Genomic DNA, 11,528 nt, shown 5'->3' with positions numbered 1-11,528 from the left:
GGCGGGCGGCGTCGAGGGTGCGGGCGACGGCGGGCGGCGTCGAGGGCGAGGTCGACGGCGGGCGGCGCCGAGGGCGAGGGCGGCAGGCCTTCGGCGCGGCAGAGAACGAGCGGAGAAATGGAGGCGACGGGTCGGGCGGTTGTATTTATAGCCCCCACCTTTAGTCGCGGTTGGGGAGGCGACCCGCGACTAAAGGGCCTTTAGTCGCGGTTGGGGAGGCGACCCGCGACAAAAGGGAAACCTTTAGTCGCGGTCGGGGAGGCGACCCGCGACTAAAGGGTAACCTTTAGTCGCGGTTGGGGAGGCGACCCGCGACTAAAGGACTTTTTTGGCGGGTTTTTCGTTCCCGCGCGCAACCACCTTTAGTCGCGGTTGGGCAGGCCAACCGCGACTAAAGGTATTTTCCAAATACTTTTTCTTTTTCAAAATCTTAAAAATACAAATAATATATCGAAAAATTAAGAAAAATAAAACTAATTCAATTCAATATGTTAAAAATACAAATAATATATCAAAAAATTAAGAAAAATAGAACTAATTCAATTCAATATGTTAAAAATACAAATAATATATCAAAAAATTCAGAAAAAAAAACTAATTCAATTCAAAATGTTAAAAATACAAATAATATATCAAAAAATTCAGAAAAATAAAACTAATTCAATTCAAAATGTTAAAAATACAAATAATATATCAAAAACTTCAGAAAAATAAAACTAATTCAATTCAAAATAATATACCAGAGGTCGGTCGTCGGCTATGGTGGTACGGCCGGACTCTGCAGAGCGTCATGGACTACATCACTCCAAATTTCATGTATCATTCGAAAATGGACACCAAACACATCACGGGTAATATAATTCACATGATCCATTCAACAAAGTTTGGTACAATAAATTATTACACATCATTTCTTCCCTTGTGTCCCTGCTTGCTTACGATTGTGCCGTATCCATGGAGCATCCTCATCATTTAACTTAATGCTTGGGTCGGTGTTCACTTTGAAGGGCGGAATTTCAGCAAACATATTATAATCTTCTGACATGTCTGTCTTGTCCTCCACTCCCACGATGTTTCTTTTCCCTGAAAGAACAATGTGGCGCTTTGGATCATCGCATGATGTACTGATCGTTTTCTTATCTTTCTGTTTCCTCGGTTTGCTACTCATGTCCTTCACATAGAAAACCTGAGCGACATCTTTCGCTAGGACGAATGGTTCGTCAAGGTAACCAAGATTGTTGAAATCCACCATTGTCATTCCGTATTGCTGGTCCACCTTTACCCCACCTCCTGTTAGCTTGAACCATTTGCAACGGAACAAAGGGACCTTAAAGGAGGGTCCATAGTCAAGTTCCCATATCTCCTCTATGTAACCATAATATGTGACCTTTTGCCCATTCTCGGTTGCTGCATCAAAGCGGACACCACTGTTTTGGTTGGTGCTCTTTTTATCTTGGGCGATCGTGTAAAATGTATTCCCATTTATCTCGTACCCTTGGAAAGTCGTTATAGTCGAAGATGGTGTCTTGGCCAACATGTACAGCTGATCTACAACATCATTGTCATTCATTAAATGTTTTCTCAACCAACTGTCGAAAGTCTCCATGTGGGCCTTCCTAATCCAGGATTCAGGCTTCCCCGGGTTGTCCGAGCGTAAAATATTCTTGTGTTTCTCAAAGTACGGAGCCACCAAGCTGGAATTGGTCAGTACAGTGTGGTGTGCTTCAGTCAGAGAATGGCCGTCCATACATATCATTGATTTCCTTCCGATCGTGCCTTTTCCACTTAGTCTCCCCTCGTGCCGCGATCGAGGAAGACCAATCGGCTTAAGGTCAGGAACAAAGTCAACACAAAACTCAATTACCTCCTCATTTCCATAGCCCTTGGCGATGCTTCCTTCTGGCCTAGCACGGTTACGAACATATTTATTTAATACTCCCATGAACCTCTCGAAGGGGAACATATTGTGTAGAAATACAGGACCGAGAACGAAAATCTCTTCGACTAGGTGAACCAGGAGGTGCGTCATAATATTGAAGAAGGATGGCGGGAACACCAACTCGAAACTGACAAGACATTGGATCACATCGTTCTGTAACCGTGGTAGAACTTCTGGATTGATTACCTTCTGAGAGATTGCATTGAGGAATGCACATAGCTTCACAATGGCTACTCGAACATTTTCCGGCAGGAGCCCCCTCAAAGCAATCGGAAGCAATTGCGTCATAATCACGTGGCAGTCGTGAGACTTCAGGTTTTGGAACTTTTTCTCCGCCATGTTTATTATTCCCTTTATATTGGACGAGAATCCAGACGGGACCTTCATACTGCTCAGGCATTCAAAAAAGATGACCTTCTCTTCTTTGGTCAGAGCGTAGCTGGCACGACCTTGAAACCATTCCGGATGCCGGTCATCAGGGTCTTTCAAATGTTGCTGGTCCTGCCGTGCTTCCTTTGTATCATTTGTCTTCCCATACACGCCCAAGAAGCTTAGGAGGTTCACGCAAATATTCTTCGTAACGTGCATCACGTTGATTGCAGAGCGGACTTCTAGGACTTTCCAATATTCTAGCTCCCAGAATATAGATTTCTTCTTCCACATGGCTGCGTGCCCGTCAGCTCCCTTCGGAACTGATTGTCCGCCAGGACCCTTTCCAAAGATGACTTTCAAATCCTTGACCATATCAAATACCTCAGCACCAGTGCGTTCCGCAGGCTTCGGCCGGTGATCTGCCTTGCCGTTGTAATGCTTGCCTTTCTTTCTTACTGGATGAATTTTCGGAAGAAATCGACGATGCCCAAGGTACACGTTCTTCTTACAATTTGGCAAATGTACACTTTCAGTCTCATGTAAGCAGTGCGTGCATGCATTGTATCCCTTATTTGACAGTCCCGAAAGGTTACTAAGAGCAGGACAATCGTTGATGGTTACGAAAAGCAACGCTCGTAGGTCAAATTCCTCTTGTTTGTGCTCATCCCACACACGGACACCACCCCACAGCTGTAAAAGTTCATCAACTAATGGCCTTAGGTACACATCGATGTCGTTGCCGGGTTGCTTCGGACCTTGGATGAGCACTGGCATCATAATGAACTTCCGCTTCATGCACAACCAAGGAGGAAGGTTGTAGATGCATAGAGTCACGGGCCAGGTGCTATGGCTGGAGCTCTGCTCGCCAAAAGGATTCATGCCATCCGTACTTAGAGCAAATCTTATGTTCCTTGCGTCAGCTGCAAAATCTTTGAACCATCTGTCGATCTTTCTCCATTGCGTTCCATCTGCGGTGTGTCTCAACTCCCCGTCCGACTTACGGTCCTCTTTGTGCCATCGCAACAACTTGGCATGCTCTTTGTTCCTGAACAGACGTTTCAACCGTGGTATTATACGAGTATACCACATCACCTTGGCGGGAACCCTCTTCCTGGGTTTCTGGCCCTCAACATCGTCACCAGGGTCATCGCCTCTGATCTTATAACGCAATGCAGTGCATACCGGGCATTCATTCAAATTCTCGTATTCACCGCGGTAGAGGATGCAGTCGTTGATGCATGCATGTATCTTCAGAACCTCTAAACCTAGAGGGCAGACAACCTTCTTTGCTTCGTACGTACTGGCGGGCAACTCGTTATCCTTTGGAAACATATTCTTCAACATTTTCAGCAAGTTTTCAAATGCCGAGTCAGCTACACCTGCCTCTGCCTTCCATTTCAGCAAATCCAGTGTGCAGCCCAGTTTTTTCAGACCATCATCGCATCCGGGGTACAGCGCCTTTCTGTGATCCTCTAACATGCGATCCAAATTCTTCCTCTCCTTTTCAGTTTCGCAGCGTCTCCGTGCATCAGCAATGGTCCGACCAAGATCATCAACGGGATCATCACGTGCCTCTTCTTCACCTTCCCCTTCACCTTCAGCATCCTCCATGAAAGTATCACCGAAATGAGCAAGATAGCTTTCATCGATGAAATCATCCCCTTCTTCATCTTCTTCCATTATAACCCCTCTTTCTCCATGCTTGGTCCAACAATTATAGCTTGGCATGAAACCGTGCCGAAGCAGATGCATGTGAACATCTCTTGAGGAAGAGTAACCCTTCTGATTCTTACAGATAACACATGGACAGATAACAAAACCCTCCTGCTTGTTCGCATTAGCCACTACGAGGAAATCTTTCAAACCCGTAGTGAACTCGCCGGAGAGTCGGTTACCGTACATCCATTGCCGATTCATCTGCATTATTATAATATAAAATATATAATTAACCATCATGCATTTGTTAAACTAACTAGCTACAAACAATATAAATTAAACAATGAACTGCACACATGCATATTTTATCAATGACACATCAAAGGTTCATCAAGTTGCTAACCGCGATCGAGGAGTGTGGCTCCAACACTTCATGTCATGTTTGTTTCATGCTCTTGGGGCATTTCATCAAACACCTTATGTGCATAAGAGGAACCAAAAGCAAACCTACACCCACTTGTGAAGAGAATGGCTCCAAATGGCTAAGTGTTGGCTGCTGGATGGGTATATATAGGGGAGGGGCTTTAGTTGCGGTTGGCCTGGCAAACCGTGACTAAAGGTGCCCGAAGGCCTTTAGTCGCGGTTGTCCTGGCCAACCGCGACTAAAGACCCTCACGTGCGCCAGCTGGCCACCGAGCGCCCTGGGCCCAGGCCTTTGGTCGCGGTTCACCTCCAGAACCGCGACTAAAGGTCCCATTAGTCGCGGTTCCTACAGCTTCGCGACTTATGGGGCTGGACGGAAGCCTGTTTTTCCACCAGTGAGCAACCCGATTATTTGATATTAATATACCAAGAATTACTCATATTAGAGTAGGCATATGTGTGGAAGAGGACTAGGTTGAAAATGGCTTGTCTTATAGCTAGCAAGTGTCGTTGTGGTCGTATTCAAGCTTGTTTTGCAGATTTCTCTTGCCAAATGTTCACTTGGCCAAGTGGGATTCAGGTTCAGTGACACCTGCAGTCCGATGTTTACAGGCCAAGTGGGGTTCAGTGATCGACAAGGAAAGGATTTGATGATTCTTGCCGTGCACTAGAGGGTTCGACGAGGCAACCAACAGGCTGAGCCACACATACTTTTCCAGTGAAAAGATGGCTAGAAAAGATCCATACATGTTGGATCATGACAGTTTTTTGTTCCGATTCAGGAAAAACTTCATTCCTCGGCCACCAAAGAGAGAATCATGACAACCAACGAAGAGACGAATGTCCAGTGGCCTCATTTGCCTGCTCTCCTTTGATTCTTCTTTAAAGACGAGATGTATGATCGATCATTGGCCCCTTCGTACACTCAGTTTTCAATTCTCACCACATCAAACTGTGGGTGACGTTTTCTATCCACATAAATCACATCAAAGTGTTGGTGACGTTTTCTATCCACATAACCAAATTAAGGGAACTTGTAGAAGAGGTGTGCGCCCGTCTTGTCATCCCTTTTGCATAGGGGGGCACATCTGTGAAATTTGATTATCCATGAGTTTGGCCTTGTACATGTTAGAGTTATATTGATGATGGCCTTTGGCCTTTTGTATTCGTGCCTTTTGCCATCCTCATGTACATCATATATATGGTGGCTTTGACCTTTTAGTAACACAAGTTGCATCACAACATGGTATCGAGCCTAGGTTCAGAGTTCAGTGACGGGGACGGGCACGGGCTTCCGAATTTTTCGTGGGATGGGTTTGGGAAGGCAAAACCCGGAGGGTTTCGTCCCCGTTGCCATCTTGACTCTCACCTGCCCTCATGCAGTCCAGTCTGATAGTTCAAGAATTTATTATGCATGCATTCACTTTGTTTTTGTGTTGTGATCTGCTCTTGCTGTTCATGAATTTATTTAGGACTGAGCGCAAGAAGCTCAGTTGCCTGCTCCTTCATGTTTAATACTGCTCTCCATCATCAGCAAGAAACAGTTAGAAGAAGCAGAGCTGTCTCACAAGCTTGTACAAAACTCGGACGCCTCTACCTAGAATCACGCGGACAGAGGAAATGATACGCTTCAAATTTCATTGTCCGAGAACTCTTGAAATATGAGCTTGAAAGCAAATTCAGTGTTGGTAAATGACAGTTACAAAAGATGTACATTCCTCGATATTTTTCATCTTTATCTTGTGGAGACATTGACGGATTGTGCTAAAAAATAGTTATACACAGCCAGTGAGTGCAGAGCAAGCTCCTTCTCTTGTGGCTTGTGAGCACATATATGATATATAAGAAACGTACCTTTGTATCTGGCTCGGACAACGTACCTTGAGTGCTAGGCCGGTGTGTGTGGTCTTCGCCGGTTTCCCTTAATTAACCGATGCATGTATGGTTTTTGGGTCCGGTTTTCCTTATTAACCGGACCAACTCTCTTCTTCTATATGCAAATGCGGGAGCTCCCCGCCCTCTGACGAGGTTTCGTCAAAAAAAAGATATATAAGAAACGTCATCGCTATTTGTCTAGACACAGCCACCAGTCCTGCAAGCGTAAACATTATTCACATTAGGGGCATTACTGGACTTTCATAAATCAAAAGTCTCATACGGGATTAAGGGACAAAGACTAGTTTCATACTTTTTTTACTTTACTCAGCTAGTGAATCAACAATCTTAATTTAACATCACAGGTTGCAGCAGAAATAGGCAAGCTACAAGTTAGCATATCCTGGAATCTAACATTTTGGCGGCTAGATTCTAGATGTTCTTCTAATTTTCCGCTTGGTGAACTCTGTAAACATGACAGTATTCCGCAGCACTAACACAACAGTGCTTCATTAAATCTTTGTTTTTTAAGATTTAATTACAATCAGTGAAACAAAGTGCCTTCACAATTGAGTACACACCTGATGTGCCTGACAGCAATGTGGGCGGCTGGAAGGAGGCGCTGGATCAAGCGACGCCAGGCTTCCATATCGCGTCCCATTGATGTGTCAGAATATGCACACGACAAGATGCCCCAGCTGTGAAATATTCATCGAATTGCCTGTTTTAATGTTGATTATTAGAAATAATATACTACCTAGCGGAGGTTAGAGATAAATTCCCTTTGCCTAGCCATCAATCTTCCCATAACGTGGTTTTTTTTGCCATCCCCTACACAAAACTTGCTGGCAGATGCCTTTCAGCGGCCTGCATTGCATTGGCGTTTTGGACTAAGCAACTCCAGCTAGACTCCCTTTAGCCATAGGGCTCTAAGACATCGACAACTACATGCTGATATTTTCCTAATGCCTCCCAAACCTAACATATTTGTGATAATGTGGCCCGACATATGTTTTGTATACCACCTAAACCATGACCTAACCGAAAAAAGGGAGTTGTCATGAGTATTGGCCTACATATGTGTAGGCACACTGGATGGGTGCCTTATTTTAGTCTGCTTCTGGCTGTTTGCTCACTACAAACAATGGTTGATGGGTCCTACATATATGCACCTACACTTTGACACGGAGCCAAAAAGGTATAAACTTGCGCATATATATATGCACCTGCACTTGTCTGTCTGAGAGGTAGAAAGAAATAAAAGCCACATGTGCACTTACACTTGAGAGGGGACTAAATAGAAATAAAAGCAGCAATTATTCGCCTCAGAGATTGGATGGTTTGTAGCGCCGAAAAGATTTTTTTACATAAATGGAGATTTTGAGAGAGAGAGAGAGAGAGAGAGAGAGAGAGAGAGAGAGAGAGAGAGAGAGAGAGAGAGAGAGCAGATAGTGCTAGCCTATTCACTTTTCTGTTCATCGAAAGAGTGGATTGGAGACCACAATTGTCTTAAGAGCTTATAAAGTCTTTCTAAACCCCTGATAAAAATTGCAAGTAATCTTCTCCCGGAAAATTAATGTTTTCCAAATGCACAAAGTTAGCATTTTGTATATACTAGAATATGGCCACATTTGAAATTATACACTACTGTTTTATGCAAGTTTTTCCTAATACAAAGCAAATTAGGCCATCGATTTTCTAAATTCGACGCCATTCTTATACAAATGGCTCCAAATCTATTGGTATGCTTGTGGACACAAATGGGTACACGCAAATTTGTGTTGTGCCTCATAAAAAATCATGTGCCCCTACAATAAAATATTTAAGTAACTGCAGAGTCATCCTCAATTAATAGGTTAATTGTATTGTTTGTTTAAAAATGTACAAAGTTAGCATTCTCAACATACTAGCCCGTGCAAATGCACGGGTTCGCGAATAGTGCTCCTTATTAACTATGATTGAGCCCCTAAAAAACTGCGATTGTGGATCACTGTCCCGTTCCATCATAGTATGGTATAAGCACGATGCTCGGCTGAATTCACATAGTCAACTGATGATCTATAGGGGTAACTAATTAAGCTTAATTCTTTTCATCAATATCATGAGCTGTACGTAGTACAAAGAACGAGCTGTCACCAAGGACATGTTGATCTAAACTCCGAAGCAGGGGGTTCAACGGCCAAGGGAAACTCATGATAACTTGGCACCAACAATAGTTAGAAGTTGTGATGGATAGTGACTACTCTGCCTAATAATATTTAAACAGAGCAGAATATGTTGTTCAAGAACAGCTCTGTAAGACTTCCCCTGAGAACTCTTAGAGAAATGTAGTTCACCAGCGATATGTAGTACTACAAAGGAGATGTGCTAGCTACTTAGAAGCAGCGGGATCAACGGCCAACAGAATCTCCTGCAAAGGATATGTGATACCTTCATGGCATCTGCTGAAAATGCAAACAGAGAAGAGGTATGTTGTTCAAGAATGGCTCTGTAAGATTTGCCATCTTGAAATGTTAGCCTTCCCTTGAAAACTATGAGCATAATGATCGTTCTACATAGCTCAAAATATGCCTGCCAGGCTGTTCAAACAAGACATATTCCTTGATCTCATTGGTGTTGTCAACACGATCTAAAACTTTTCTGGTGTATCGGTGTCACATACATAATATTCCCTCTATCTCAAAATGCAAGACGTTTTTTGATACTGGAGGAGTATACATTTAGTATCTAACTATCTATACATGATGAACCGTCGTGCCTTCTTTTACAAAGAAATTGATGATCCATGTTCATGTCAACCAAATATCATCGTAGGACCGAATAGCATGTGCATGTGCTAGCTGCTGCTTGCACAAAGCACCAGGGCCCAGAGGATGACCACTCCAAGGAGATGGATGGGCCGCTCTGTGTTGGCCATAAATTACGCCGGCGATCTGGGACCACAAGGTGCCGGAGTCGAAGATGGCGAGGTTGTTGGCATCGGCGTAGGAGACGGAGTAGGCTGAGGACAGAGCTGGCGAGCTGGCGAACGCACGAGAGGTACATGATGTGCTGGACATCTAGGGAGCCGTACACATAGAAGCAGTTGCTGCTCCACTGCCGTACACACACAGAGCAGGTTAGGCTGCTAGTTGGCAGTAGCAAAATTCAGTTTATTCACAAGGTAATAGCAGGATATAGTGTACTGAAATTAAAGCATAGGAAGTAATTCCGTTAAAACAGATAAAATGCGTACCAACATTGGTCATGGATTCCTAGACACGGAATAGATACCACTTTGAACTTCGGAATATCTGATCAGATAGCTGTTCCTACTGTAGTGACTAGCTGTTCCTGCTGTAGTGACTGAAGATAGAAAAAAACTGAAATGCAAGGAAAAGATTTAAGGAGAAAGCACAAGAAATACTGTCGGTATCAATAAGGCTTACCTTCATTTCTTCATGGCGGACGGGCCGAATCCACAGCAGCTCGGTTTCGGCCTCAGATTACTCCGGTGAAGTGAGCACATGCCCTGCCAGCATCGAATATGGCTAGGTCGATGTACGAGTTGGGACTACAGGGGGTAGCAGTCGCAGAGCACGCCGCAAGCCGGCGGACACACTAGAGGCAGATGATGTGGTTAGCATCGATCGAGCAAGTGTCATCACAAGCCACCCCGTGGAGCGCAGCATGCCAGTGAGGAACTGGAGGGCCGTTTGAAGCGCATCGATGGGGAGTGGGACGCCATGGCTTGGTGCCTGGCGTTGGGGTTGGGGAATTGTTGTATGTATTGTACTCTGCTGAAAAGTAGATACGTGACAGGTTAGGTTAGTAGTTAGAAGCAGAAAGATATAATTTATTGTGAGTTGACAACAGGATTTGGTATGCTGAATCGAAATCAAAGTAGAGGAAGTCAATTATGTGGAAACAGGTACTATGTACCAGCAACGATCCTGGAGTCCTGGATGCGGAATAGGGTACCACCAATTTAGGCTTCACAGTAGTACATGTTTGGATGGCTGTTCCCCCTACTTATGAACTGAAGAAAATAATGAATTGAATGAATAAAAGCAATGATAATTCCATGGGAAGTAGAGAAAAAGATTAGCGCATAGCAGTAATGCACTTTGTTTTACTTCACGGTGAACTGGACGAATTTCCAGCGCACATGCTCCATGAATCAGGTTATGCTAGCTATCGTGACAGGATACATCTAGGAACAGAGCTTTTTGGATTGACTTGAATGCGTGATCCTAATGCACCTAGTTCCACAACGCTGACAGGATACATCTACCACCCTACAATTGAAACATGTAGCCCGTCAGGTCTCAGAAGCTACACAAATGGGGAGGCATCACCTCGAATTAAGACTGGGGACAGGTTATGTACATGTTTCTTAAGAAGTCTATCCAAAAGTCTAAAGAAGATTACCAATACATTTAGGGCACAGGAGAGCAAGGGATTCCTGCAGAAAGAAACTTGTGCTTTCGTAAAAGAGAACAAGACCAATTTGAAATAACATACGAAGGGACATAGTTCCAATCATAAAGGGAACCCATGGACCATATTCTTCTCTGATCTGAGTTCTGCTCAAGTCTAGGAATAGAAGCAAGTGCCTGAATGATAAGTGTTTACCTGTTGCTCACTTGTCAGCCGAGGAATAAGATGATGATGATGATGATGATGATGATGATGATGACGATGACGATGAAAAATCAATGTCCTCTACTTGACCCTGCAGGCTGTAGCCGCCACTCTGGACCTTTGCCATTCAATTGCCTATTATAGTTGAACTCAGGGGCCACCTGAACTTTTTCAGCAACAAGTGTTGTATACATCAATCCATTATCATGATTTATAGACAAAGAGGGAAATCATATGAAGTAAGCTAATATGGAAATCATGCCAATTGAGCAACCACAGAAAAACTCATCACACTTGTATTGTTTTGGCATTTCTAATTGGTAAGGATTTCTGAACGCAACAACCATGAAAGGACAATTTTGGAAAATCTAGGAGCCCAACCCACCACAAATTCAGAAGGATTCAGGTGAATGCAAGGTGTTGCACCATGGCGAACTAGATCCACCGACGCGCGCGCACGATCAGCTCGAACGAATGGCACCAACAACAAATTAAGGCGCTGAGAGAGAGAGAAGTGTACCAGGGTCGGGGGCGGATCACGACCAGCACACTACGATTGTGCGACCCCTCGCCCTCCGCTGGCCGCCATAGTTCTGCTCCACCGCCGCCCTTGAGCCCCACCGAGGTCGGAGAGGGAGCG

This window comes from Triticum dicoccoides, chromosome 6B (genome assembly GCF_002162155.2).
Source record: "Triticum dicoccoides isolate Atlit2015 ecotype Zavitan chromosome 6B, WEW_v2.0, whole genome shotgun sequence".
Classification (NCBI taxonomy): Eukaryota; Viridiplantae; Streptophyta; class Magnoliopsida; order Poales; family Poaceae; genus Triticum; species Triticum dicoccoides.
The sequence above is the reverse complement of the archived record's forward strand: the minus strand, read 5'-3'. Positions refer to the sequence as shown.